The sequence below is a fragment of the Piliocolobus tephrosceles genome, chromosome X (genome assembly GCF_002776525.5).
Source record: "Piliocolobus tephrosceles isolate RC106 chromosome X, ASM277652v3, whole genome shotgun sequence".
Classification (NCBI taxonomy): domain Eukaryota; kingdom Metazoa; phylum Chordata; class Mammalia; order Primates; family Cercopithecidae; genus Piliocolobus; species Piliocolobus tephrosceles.
This window is the reverse complement of record NC_045455.1, coordinates 58077325-58091313: the sequence shown is the minus strand read 5'-3', so window position 1 is coordinate 58091313 and position 13989 is coordinate 58077325. Positions and strand designations below refer to the sequence as shown.

At 35.4% G+C, this 13989-nt stretch overlaps 1 long non-coding RNA gene across 1 annotated transcript in view; it reads right to left on the bottom strand.

The window, feature by feature from the left end:
- Window positions 1-4116: 4116 nt before the first annotated feature.
- Window positions 4117-13989, bottom strand: part of LOC111552023 — a 13743-nt gene continuing 3870 nt past the window's right edge. Inside the window, exons 3-4 of the long non-coding RNA XR_002734531.2 lie at window positions 10649-10761; window positions 4117-5081 (exon numbers count right to left, since the gene is read on the bottom strand). This is a non-coding gene — a long non-coding RNA (uncharacterized LOC111552023). The remainder of the gene's footprint in view (window positions 5082-10648; window positions 10762-13989) is intronic.

Genomic DNA, 13989 nt, shown 5'->3' with positions numbered 1-13989 from the left:
GATATTTCCTCTTCCAAAGGTCTTTCATAAAGAATTCTTCAGCTTTCCCTTATTACCCTCAATTACAGGACTTTCCTTATTCTATCCATTGCATTTACTGCAAAATATCATTTTATTTCACATATATATGTATCATTTATTTATATAAATTTATTTGTTTGTTATTTACCTCCTCATGACAGTGCAAGCCTGATACAGACAGATATAACAATATGCCATGGTTACACCTGCAGTTAATATGCCAGTAACTGCATATTAATTGGAATATATGGAATATAGTGACCCTAAATTCCACCAATATCTATGGCATGAACAAAGGATCTCCCTCCTTTCAAAAACCTATAATCTCCATTCAACCAATAAGAGGACAATACCTTTTTAAATGGTTTCCAGAGCTCAATAGTTTTGTGAAGTCAGCACATCTCAAAGGTGAGCACTTTTCCACATATCCTAAAAAATGATTCTTAACCAGACAGGGCAGCAAGAGATGATGCCCTCCTGGCCAGATATATAATTGAAGTCTTCTAGGTACATGGAAGCAGAGGCAATTTGAATAAATCCCTAAAGTCATTCTGAAACATCACCTCCTACCTCCATCCCCACACCATCCCACTGGTGAAGAATCAAGAAATTCTAGGTAAAAATCTGACTTTGAAACTTCCTTGTTGAAAGCCCACAAATGGTTCCTTAAGATGGCACATGTGATTTTCGATGATCAAGTCTGTGTTCGTGTCACCAGCTTCAACTCACCACTCCCTGATTCATGCTGTACTCTGCATCGATGAAAGACTGTTCTCTTTCCTGCACACTGTGTATACACACACACACACACACACACACACTATATATATAAATATATATATAGTATTTATATTTAGGTACGTTAAATTTCTAAAGATACACAAACACAGACCTTCAATAATTTAATGGTTTTGAGTGATTGAACTTCACAATCATTTGTCATCCAAGTGATTCAGTCTCCCAAACGTTCACATGAAGAATATTCAATTAAGCCAACCCAAAGCAATGAATTTCCCAGTTACTGAAATACAAAGACTTGTATAAACCACTGGTTCTCACCTTGTTGAGGGAGTCTGCATCTGAAATACCTGAACAGCTTTCTTCAAAATATAACTGCACATATCCCTGTTCCCACCTTGCTCCACCTCACAGCCACATTATATTATTCCTTAGTTATATGGGCTGGGGAAGAATAGGTATTTTGAAAAACCCTCTTGGCCATTCTGCATTGCTCTGAGTGTTCTGCCCTAGTTAAAAATGGCCAATATAGACTCAATATTAATGGATGCTGATACATTAAAAAAAGATAGAAAAAGCAGAACAAAAATTATTTTGCATCAGGAGTTGAATGTAGTCAGTGATTACATGTATCTGGATAGCTAAGTTTTTCTTCCAGATTTGTTTACCATAAATAGCTGCACCTCTGCTTTGTATCTCCTGCCAAGATTAACTTATTAATTACACAAATATTTATAAAAGCATCCACAATGTGATAGCTCTGTGCTATGTGCTGGTGATAACAAGCAATGAGCAAAAAGTACATGGTCCCTATACCTAACAAGCTTCCATTCTAGGAGGGGAGTCATATATTAATCAAATAACCACATTGATGATATATAATTATCAATCAAGATATAGGTATAATGAGGGAAATAATGACAGTTCTATGAGAGGATATTTCACAAATATCAGATTTATACTAGGAACCAGGGGAAGCTTCCTGAAAATAATTGGGCTGTGACATTAAGGATGAATGAGTTAACACACAAAGAAGGAAGAGGAAGGGTGTGCTCATGACAGAGAAAAACAGTGTAGGTAAAATCCCTGTGGTGAAAATGAGAAGTCAGGTCCCAGGTATCCAAGGTTAATAGAATGAACGGCAGAGGCCCAGGCGGAAACCAGAGGCATCATGGGTAGCAAGGGGCTAGACTATCAGGGCCTGGCTGGTCATTTTAAATACTTTTTTTTTTTCTAAGATCAATGATATCTCATTGAGAAGACAAAATATAGAAAATACATTTTGAGGCAATTCTGTATTCTTGGGAAAAGATAAGATTAATTTGGATTATGATGGTGGTAATGGAGATAAAGGGAAGTGGATCAATTCGTGAAAGAAACACAGGTTGGGCTTGACATGGCAGTTGAGGTAACACAGGAGTCAGGGATTGCTTCCAGTTCTTCTGTTTTACAAGTAAAGTGTCATTTTTTAAACTTGGGGACAGTTTGGTGATAAAGAGTTTAATTTTGTACCTGACAAATTTGAACTATTTTGAGATAGTCAAGGAACAAAATGTTAAATTGGCAGTTAGACATTTAGGTCTGAAGCTCAGAGAACAGAATTGAGCTGGAGATATTTTCAGAGATGATCATTTTACATGCAATAATTGAAATCATAGCATGGATGACGTTGCATAGGTAAAGAATACAGAATAAGAATAGAAGAAATCTGGCCAGGCGTGGTGGCTCACTCCTGTAATCCCAGCACTTTGAGAGGCAGAGGTGGGTGCATCATGAGGTCAAGAGATCGAGACCATCCTGGCTAACATGGTGAAACCCCGTCTCTACTAAAAATACAAAAAAAAAAAAAAAATTACCCCAGCATGGTGGCGCGCACCTGTAGTCCAATCTGCTCGGGAGGCTGAGGTGGGAGAATTGCTTGAACCAGGAGGAGGAGGCTGCAGTGAGCTGAGATCACACTACTGCACTCCAGCCTGGATGACAGAGTGAAGCAAAACTCCATCTCAAAAAAAAAAAAAAAGAAAAAAAGAAAAAGAAAAGCAACCTTAAGAAATTCCAACATTGAATAGCATTGAATAGGTATGTTAAGGAAGATGACCCTAACAAGAGAGACCAGAAAAGAAGCCATAGAGGCAGGAAGAAATCCAGGAGGATAATGTGCTGGAAAAGCCAAGGGAGAGAGAGGTTTAAGGATATGATCAGCACTGTTAAATGATGCTGGATGGTCAAACCAGAAGATAACTGAAAAGTGTCCACTGACCATAGAAACACGGAAATCTTTAGTGACATAGTGAGAGCTCTTTTGTGGAATAATAGAGTAAAAGTTCAATTGAAATAACTTAGGAGTGAAAAATGAAGAAATGCAAACCGCAAGCATAGATAATTCTTTCAGAAAGTTTGATTGCAAAGAAAAAATGGACAATAGCTTTAGGACTTATACAATGAATATGGTGTTTTATTTGTTTTAATAAGAGGCATTCATACACACACACACACACACACACACACACACACACACACACACATATACGCATACCATACGACACAAAGAGATGAGGAGCAGAGAAAAAGGAGGAGAAAGTAAGTGTATTATTGGTAATGAAAGATTCCTGAGAAGATAGGGCAGCAGGAGACCAAAGCACAACTGGAAGCTCTCGCCTGAGACAGACATACAGGGAACTTCTCTACTGTAAAAGCAGTGACGGATGAGAAATGGGAAACAAATGCAGGTAGACTGGGACATTTGATTAGCATGGCATTTAAAGGTGAATTCTACACGTTTTGTAAAGTGGGAAAAGATACCTGCCAAGAAATAGAAAGATATTGGGGGAGGTTTGATGATAGTGGAGAGGACTTGAAACAGTTCGGGCTGCGATTAGAAGAACCTAGAGGAACTTCCAAGCTTCATGAAGTCCTGGGCAGGATTAGGAACCAAACTGAGGCTGTTGATCCTGAGGGGAACATCTTTTATTTCTTCAATTTCTGCTCTTCCCAAACATTACAACCCTGTTTGCCAGCTCAAATTTGGGATCTTAATTTGTACCCCTCTTAAACCATACTATATTGTTCTGGGTGTGTGTGTGTGTGTGTGTGTGTGTGTGTGTATCTGTGTCTGTATCTGTGTATTTGTGTTTATCTTCCAGTAGGATCATAGCACCTTAAGAAACTTAGCACTTTGGGAGCCCGAGACGGGCGGATCACGAGGTCAGGAGATCGAGACCATCCTGGCTAACACAGTGAAACCCGTCTCTACTAAAAAAAAAATACAAAAAACTAGCCAGGTGAGGTGGCGGGCACCTGTAGTCCCAGCTACTCGAGAGGCTGAGGCAGGAGAATGGCCTAAACCCGGGAGGCGGAGCTTGGAGTGAGCTGAGATCCCGCCACTGCGCTCCAGCATGGGCGACAGAGCAAGACTCCATCTCCAAAAACAAACAAACAAAAGAAACTCAGCATTAATTTGTCATCCCAATGTATGTTTGGTTTAACACACTATGTACAAATTCAACACCTAATAAATATTTGCTTCGAATAAATATATAGGTGTTCGTTTGAATATAATACAGGAAACATAAAAGGTTTCTAGGGTTTTAAATCTCAAACATCAATTCCTAGATTCAGTCCCAGACATACAAAATCTTGAATTTTATATATAATTCCAGAATGCCAAATATCTGAACTCACATACACTATGACTCTTGTCTGACTGTAGATATATTTGAACTAGTTATTCTATAGAGTTGTGTGCCTGAACATTTTTTGCAAATCTTTCTGCAAATTGTCTCTAAGGCAATAACATCACTGAATCAGATGTATACTTAATAAACAACTGCAAGAAAGTGCATTTTACATGGAAACGTAAATGTCTTTCTAAGTATGCAGGTAGAATAAAAGGTTCAGCTGTAAGATATTTTGATTTAAGTTTTATCATTGAAATTAAGGAATCTGATACTTAACCTTCAAGAGCTGCTATGCTGGTGAATGGAAAATTATTTTTGATTACAAAACAAGCAGTTAATGTGCTTCGATTTTAAAAGATTTGCTTCAGAGACAGTGAGGTTAGCTGCTAATTTGAATTTCAAAACGAGGCCCTGATTTCCTGTTGTGGAGAGTCTTGCTGACATGTCCCTGGGTTCCGCAGCTATGCCTCGCTGCTTGAGTTTTGCTTCATTGTGTCCTTCTGCCCACATACTTGAGGGGTCTGTCCTCCATTTGCCATCGAGCAGCTGCCTAGGAATTCATCTGTCATCCGTCTTTCACACGTGCACCACCCAAAGGAGTCACTGCTGCAACACATCAAAAGTACTTCTGTGCTGAGGAACTGTCTGCATTCAAAATCCAGCAGAAAATAAATTCAAGGGGAGACACTAAAAACACATGACTGGTTTGAAATACCAAAATAATTGCAAATGGGAATAATTTAGCAAAAGCATGATAAACAGAATGGCAAAATGACTAGTTATGTACACCTAATATATTAATATTCAAGGAAAAGGGGTGAAAAAAGTAATACAACATCAAAAGGTTTTAAACCTATGAATAAAAGTAGAAGGGTAAATTAATATATAGGGTGAGCACTTTGATTATTGAATACAGAAATACTTCTGCTAAGGGATGGGAAATATTCAAAAAACAAAAATATAAAATAGTAAACTAATTTTTAAAAAAAGATATTCCCAACAATAATTATTCATGATAATACCAATACATAAAAAAGGATTTTAACATTTATATTTTGGTATAAAGTTTGCACTGATCTATAACCTGAAAGAAATTTGGTGACAAGTAATCAAGGCACTGTCTTCATATTGTCTTGTAAGTCTCAATAGCCATCAGCATCACTAACACTTCAAAAAATGTCCTCTGTTTTAAAGGGGTGGGGAGCTCATCTGATATACTGTTTATCCCCTTGATACTAACAAAGAAAACTGGCAGAAGTGAATTTGTGCAAGGAAGGGCAGAGAATAAAATTTAAAAAACCAAGGCTATTAGTCAAAAAGAATGAAAAAAAGAACAGTAAGTTCTTCAAGGAAAAGTGATTAAAAGCATGACACTCAAAGGTCCAAAGGGAATAAATGATTCAAACAAGGCTAGAGTGTTAAAATATACATCTAGAAGGATTTGACACCTAAGTTTCTAAAGGACCTGAATGATTTTCAACAGACCTCAGGCTAAAAATTTGTAATGAGAACTTCTCAGAAGCAAATACTAAGGGGAAAAAGTCAGTTGTTAATAAAAAGGAATTTATATTTGATTTTCATTAGTTCACGTTTGTTTAATTTTCCTAAAAGAATATGACTTTAAAAAGAATAAAAGAAAATAATGGTTTGTATCGACTAAATACAATATTTCTGATCATTTTGCCAACATTGGCATATTAAAGTTCTTTATAACTCAGTGACATTCAACAAATATCACAGAAGAAATAACAAACCAAACAATGCAAAAATAAGCAAAACCGTCTACCTGTAGTCCTATATTAGATAGACACTGACGAGACATGATTTGAAAGCCATAGAGGCAGTATGAATTAGGAATGTCTTTACGAACATAGAGGAGAAAGTCAGCCAACTTACAACGATTCAGAGGACAGGCATAAACATCTTCCCTAACTGTCTACCACCAGTTACAATATCTGAAATCGAACCAGCATGATTTCTTTTTATTAATTTAAAGACATTTAGGATTTAGTAATCATCTTTTTTAACTCTAGAAAAGAGCAATTTTATAGCAAAATGAAAGCAAAAAGTCCTGGTAAGGATCTTGACTGATAGGGCTTGTCTATTGGAGCATTTTGTAAGGATGGGGCATCAGAAAGCAGAGTAAGGATGGAGTCGAATGTAAAAAGAGTTCAAAAAGAAGCATTGAATATTTCCCAGTTTTACAAGGTTTGCAACATTTTCAGCTTTATAACATCTGTAGACAAAATGGAAAAAGGAGCCATTAAAGGAAAAAGGTAACTCTGTGCCTATTGAGAGGAGAATGCTAATCTCATTCCATCATTTTTCAAACTATTGCATTTCATCGAAGACACCCTTAGCATTACAGCACAGTTATGCACCACATAACAATGTCTCAGTCAACAACAGATCTCTTGTATACCAGTGGCCCTTAAGATTACAACAGAGCTGAAAAATTCTTATAGCCTAGTGAGTTGTAGCCACAGTAATGTCATAGCACAACACATTACTCACATTTTTGTGGCAATGTTGGTGTAAACAAACCTACTGTGCTGCCAGTCATATAAAAGTATTGCACATACAATTATGTACTTGATAAAAAACGACTGTGTTACAAGTTTGTATCTTTACTAAACTATATTTTATCATAATTGTAGAGTATACTCCTTCTACTCATTAAAAAAAAAAAAGCTAACTGTAAAACAGCCTCAAGAAGGTCCTTCAGGAGGTATTCCAGAAGAAGGCATTGTTATCATAGGAGATGACAGCTCCACGTGTGTTACTGCCCTTTAAGACTTTCTAGTGGGACAAGATGTGGAGGTGAAAGACAGTAGTATTCATGATGCTGACCCTGTGTAGGCCCAGGCTAACGTATGAGTTTGTGTCTTAGTTTTTAACAAAAAAGTTTAAATAGTAAAAATAAAAAGACTTAAAAATAAAAAGCTTATAGAATAACAGTATGAAGAAAATATTTTGTACAGTTATACAATGTGTTTGTATTTTAAGCTAAGTGTTATTACTGAAGAGTCCAAAAGTTTTAAAGAATTGAAAAGTTTATAAAGGAAAAAATTTACAGTAAGCTAGGGTAACTTATTATTGAAAAAAGAAGAAGTATTTTTATAAATCCAGTTTAGTCTTAGTATACAGTGTTTATAAAGTCTACAGTAGTGTATAGTAACGTCCTAGGCCTTCACGTTCACGCACCACTCACTCACTAACTTACCCAGAGCAACTTTCAGTACTGCAGGTTACGTTCATGATAAGTACACTATACAGGTGTACCATTTTGATCTTTCATACCATATTTTTACTGTACCTTTTCTATGTTTAAATGTACACACAATTACCATTGTGTTACAATTGTCTACAATATTCAGTACAACGACATGCTGTACAAGTTTGTAGCCTAGGAGCAACAGACTATACCATATAGCCTAGGTGTGTAGTAGACTATACTGTCTAGTTCTATTAAGTACATTCGGTAACACAATGACAAAATTGCCTAATGACCATTTCTCAGAATGTATTCTTGTCTTTAAGTGATGGATGACTGTATTTACAATCTGGTAGGAGTCTTTTGAGCTCTTATAAAATCCCCAACATTTTACTGATGGGAAACACAGATAAAGTATTCCTTACTAAATTCACAAACCAATTAGGTTAGTTACATAGCTAAGACAAACAGCTGATTTTCTCAATTCTAGTGGATTCACAACACGTCTCATGGTTTTTTTCCTAAATTTTTCTCCCTCAGATAAACCTACTGACGTAGGTGATATCACCAATGTCATTAGAGCATATCACTATGTTGTATCTGCCCTACTGAACTGGTATTCAAAAGCACACTAGGATTGAGCAAATTGAAATGGAACATTTCATTGCTTATTTCATGAAAACATTGTCATAAATTTCATTTTATTTCTAAAAATAATGGATGCCATATTGAAACTATTTTCAGTGGAATTTTACTTTCAGACTTAGAAATATTTTACTTGTAAAAGGACTGTGCCTACCATAGAAAGGCATCAGTGGTGAAATACTGTAATACTAGTAAGTAAACGGAATCTCTAACTGAACCATAGATTGTTGCAATGCCTATCATGAGTTGACCATTCAACTTCAATTGTGGTTAAAATATCTCCTTTTTGTTTGCTTTTGTTTTTTTATTCAAGTTGATATCAAAAATAATAAGAGAGATTATGTGATTGAACCAAAATGTTCCACACCCAGGCTCTTGTACATACTATTGTTTAGGTGTTGCTAGGACTGTGTTGTCACTAATTTCAAGGTTACACTTGGAGTGCATAGAATAACCATAGGAAATTTTCTCTGTGTGGGAGCCACTTTATTTATAGATTTGGCAAGGGACTTGATGTCCATAACAGCCATCCAGTGCTAAAAGAGTGATAAGGAATGTAATCATTCTTTAGTACATTGGCCACAGAATGACACCCTAAAAATGCAAAGGGCTTTGCCTATTTCTAACTCTATAAACAATGTCTAATATATTAGAATTCATTCACTTATAAAACGTTCACACATCCAATTTTTCAAAAACTTCCACAGACAAATAATATTATGCCATCCCTGTTTCACCCCCCCTTTCCCATTATTTGAGTGACTAACTTTTAAAAATGAAATCATATTAAGAAGTTTTGTTTAAATAACAACAAAGCAACAGATTACACTGATGTCTGACTTATAGGAAAAAGAATGCACACAAACAGTGAAAATCATGGGTGCCTTTGGCCTCCAAATTCATTTATCATGTTATAAGCAATGATGTTCTCTGCTACCCCGAAAAAAATGGAGGCCTTGGATGACCCTCTAAATCTGTGCTCAGTGTTCCAGGAATTTCTAGGACTCTACTATAGAAAGAGTACCCAGTAATTCCCTTCAATTCTCATCTCAAAACTGATCTCTCCTCTTGGCTCTCTCTGTCAGTTCAGGCTGTTGCCTGATGCATGCCTTTCAGGGGCTGTGTGACTCATGGTGAGTTTGCCTTACTTTACTCCTCACTTCAAGGGGTAGATGCCAAAATAAACTCTGTACCATCACAGGGAGAAGCTGTGTCCATTCACTGGAAATGGAAATCTTCATCTAGTTTTTACTTTCTTTAATTCTTATGCTGCTATTACCAGAGTCCTCTGATAACCTCCTTGGTCTGTTCTCCGCCATGTCTCTATACTTCTTGTATCAAACTTTTGTTTCGCTTTCATTTATTTATTCAACAAATATTCAAAATGGTACTATGTGCCAGATACTTCTCTAGATGTTTCAAAAACATACAACAGAAGAAAGTACTCCTTGTCCAAGAAATTCACAAATTTTGGGGCTCTACAATTTCAATAATGACATTCTAACACAGGAGAAAGAAGCTACTCCTTGATAGAACTGTTTACACATTTATCTCTAAAGTCATTCATGACTCTTGGAAGATGCAATTATTTGCCACAATATAGACTGATGGTCTGGTATAGTGAAGAGAGTGATGGAAATAAAATTAGGCCACCCCAGTTCAAATCGTATCTGTCATTTTCTGGCTATGTGACTTCACAGGTCTCAGTTAAGTGGTTATTCCCTAAACATGAGTGTCCTTAACTGTGAAACTGTTGTAACAATGACCTACTCACAGGGTCATGTGAAGACCACTTGAAATAATTTATGGAAATTGCAGCACAGCTTCTGGTCCTTAGTAGGCATTCAATAAATGTTGTTTTAGTCAAATAAATTATAATACAAATGATACACTAGATGTCAACCATGTAATAACTCCTTAACTGTTTTATTTTGAAATAATTTAAGACTTAGAGAAAAGTTGTAAAGCAATACAAGTTCTCTCATAGCCTTGGCTGTGATTCCTCAGATTATTTATAGTATTCTCATAGAAAAAATATTTCAAAAATATAATTTCTAAATTTTTGAAAGTAATTTTCAGACATAACGTTCCTTCACTCCTACATACTGTAATATTTCTCAAGAACAGTAACATTCACTTACACAACCAGAGTAGAATTATCAAAATTAGAAACAAACATTGATACAGTATTATAACAATCTATAGACTTACTCATTTCATCAATTTTTCCACTAATGTCCTTCATAGCAAAAGAAAACAAAATGTCTTCTGGCCCCAAATTTAATTTAGGCCCTCACATTCCATTTGCAAGTTATGTTTCTTTAGTTCCTCCAATCTAGAAAAATTTCCTTACCTTTCTTTGTCTTCCTCAACCTTGACATTTGAAGAATACAGGTCTGATTTTGTAGACTGTTTCTCAATTTTGGTTTGTCTATTTTCTTTCTCATGTTTACATCAGTTTATGCCCTATTGGCAAAGCAATACAACAGTGATATTGCGTCCTTCTCAGTGCATCATATTGGGAGGCATATAAAGTCAATTTGTCCCACTAATAACGATATTATCTTTGACCACTAGATTAAGGTGGTGTGTGAATGATCTCCCCTATAGAGTTATTCAATTTCCTTTCGTAACCAATAAACATCTGTGAGGAGATATTTTAAGACTAAGTCAATATTCTATTGCTCACTATATTTTTGTCCACTAGTCTCACCATGCAATGATTTTATCTAAAACAGTTTTACTATGGAAATTGCCAAAGGATGATTTCTAATCACTTCTACGTTTATTAGACATAATCATATAATAACATTTACTGTTAACTGTGAACAAACTAATATTTAATTGATTCATCTAACAACAAATGTTAAGAGAAACCACCCATTTAGGCATCAGAGGAAGATACTTTTTATCTGTTCAATATGTCTTTTATCAGGCTATGTTATCATCATAAAAACAGTATCTGCATAAAACGTAGTTTTAGAACTACATTAAAACCTCAGCACAAAGAACACTAAATCCTCACAAAAATAACTGTCTCTGATTGTAAACAGGAGAATAGAATACACTAAGAACAAAATTAGCCAAATAACATTATCTGACTAACCCTGAGAAATAACAGAATGGTGTCTAAATATATTTATTTACTAACGTACCCTCTGCTTCTATTTTTCTTTTTTTTTTTTAAGTCATCTTGTTTCTGAAAGAATCTATAGGCCTCTCTTCACTGTGAAGATCAAAAGAAAACTTAAAAAAAATCACTATATATTTGTGAAAGTAGATTTGTTATTGGTTAAGGGTAAAGAATCCAGAGAAAAACTCCTTATCACTAGAAAATATGTGAAGAAATATCTTCAAAGGTGCTTTTCTATATGCTGGGAAGTTCAGATATTTTTTTAAATTTTGAACTTATACTCTTCTTTCTTAAGGTTCATATATTTTGGCTTTTATGATGCCACTTTACTCCTAATTCCCAATACTAATTTTCTGAACAGTACAATGGAGTGCCAAATGAGTAATAAGAAAATTAGAAAATTCTACTATTTTATGATATTGGGTAGTTTTTATATACTTCTTTGTTGTAGAGCAACATTTTACTGAATAAAATAATAGTGAAAAGTCTTAATTACATATTAATTGTTGATAAATTAAATTTTCAGCTTTTAAATATTTATAGTAAAACAAACTAATTGGTCCTGCTAGATGCATTTTGCTGTCTACATAGATTAGAGATGATTTGGATAAATAGATGGAGTAAAGCACTGGTACCTAATAGTCAGGAGACCAGTGTCCACATTGAGCTCAATACTACTTAGTTATGTGATCTTGTGAGAGTAACATAACCATCACTCACCGTGGTTATTTATCTATAAAATGAGAAAGTTGGATCATGACATCTTTTATGGTTACTTTAAGACTTAAAATTATTTTTATTGTAAAGAAACAGTGTTTTGATTCTTGCTATATTTCTGAAATTCTAATTATAGTACCACTTAGCACATTATATCCAAATGATGTGTAACTTTAGCCTAGCCCCTTCTCAGAATACCATTTAGTCATAATCAAAAAATGAAATATCCCTGATTCAAATTATCAACATCCAAATCATAATATTTTACTACACATAGTCTGCATGGATTTCCTTTATGTTAGTAAACATTTGCATTACTCTACTAAATTTTTCTCTTTTTTATTATCCCCAAACTGCCTTCTTATTATAATTTGGCTTCCATAATAATTTGCTTTCACAGGCACCACACAAACATTCTAATCTGCCTGATAATTTTCACAATATCAATAAGATGCATTCTGGTGAATATTTTATCCTTATGTGAGTTTGGTTAATATGAAACAACTCCTTCATGTTCTGATTTCGCTACAAAACTGACAAAAATCAAGTTTCTGAACTACTGGATCAGCAAAGCTATCATCCTGAGCCCTGGCAAATTCACCAAGATGCTGAAGTCTGATAACAGAGAGTCAGCAGACCTTGCCCCAGTGATAACTCCACTTCACCATCAGTTTCTCTTGGAATGTATTACTTCCTGAGTTCTACATTGAACATTTCTGCAAGCTTCAAGCCAAATATCAGGGCTATTCAGGTAGAAAGGGCTCTAGTAATTTTGGACCTAATTCTTAGAGGTTTACTTGATAGAAAAATACTGTTAGATAAGAGCTGCCAATCAAAAAATTCAATCTTTTCCATTTAAATATGAAGAAAATGTGAGCAAGATATAATCATAAAGGCAAACACTCAAAGTGATGATTCTAGGGACCAGGATATTAAAGTGAATGATGGAATGACTCAAACTCAAATCATTAAGTTATATTGAATATTTAGTTTTTAGTTTTATATAATAACTTACATGTCTAACACCAAATTCAGGCAGTTCACTAGGTGCACAAAGCCTAAAGACAAACTATTTTACTTCAAAGTGTGGATTTTTTCCATTTAGAGAAACCATACATCTAATTCTCAGTCACCCCTGCCAAAATGAGCAGGCATCCACATCCTGGACCAAACTTTTTCTGCCATCCTACTTTCATGACCTGCTTAGAGTCCACTCTAAAATTTGTACAGATGTATCTAGGTAATAACCATCACTTATCTCGTAGCCAGGTCATTGTCATGCATTGCTGAAGGGTCTAGAGATGTGTTAATAGTTCAAACCATTTTAAAGACATTTTCTACAGTCATCTTTTGATATGGATGTAACTCTCACCTAGGTCCAGCCATATTTGTTCCTTCTGCTTTGTTTGTTTGTTTTTTAAGACAGAGTCTCCCGCTGTCACCCAGGCTGGAGAGAGTGGCATGGTCACAGCTGACTGCAGCCTCGACCTCCCAGGCTCAAGCAATCCTCACGCCTGAGACTCCAGAGTAGCTTAGACTACAGGCACATGCCACCACGGCTAGCTAAATTTTGTACTTTTTGTGGAGACAGGGTTTCACCATATTGCTCAGGCTGGTCTTGAACTCCTGGGCTCAAGTGATCTGCCTGCCTCAGCTTCTCAAAGTGCTCTTTCTATTTTTCATCACTTACTTCTCAGGATGCCTTCAGTCTCCTATATGAAAGCTCTGCTTCTATTTTTTAAATAGTACACATATACATATATTCCAAATATATGCCTTTGCACCCTAATACATGTTAGATAGATAGATAGATAGATAGATAGATAGATAGATAGATAGATAGA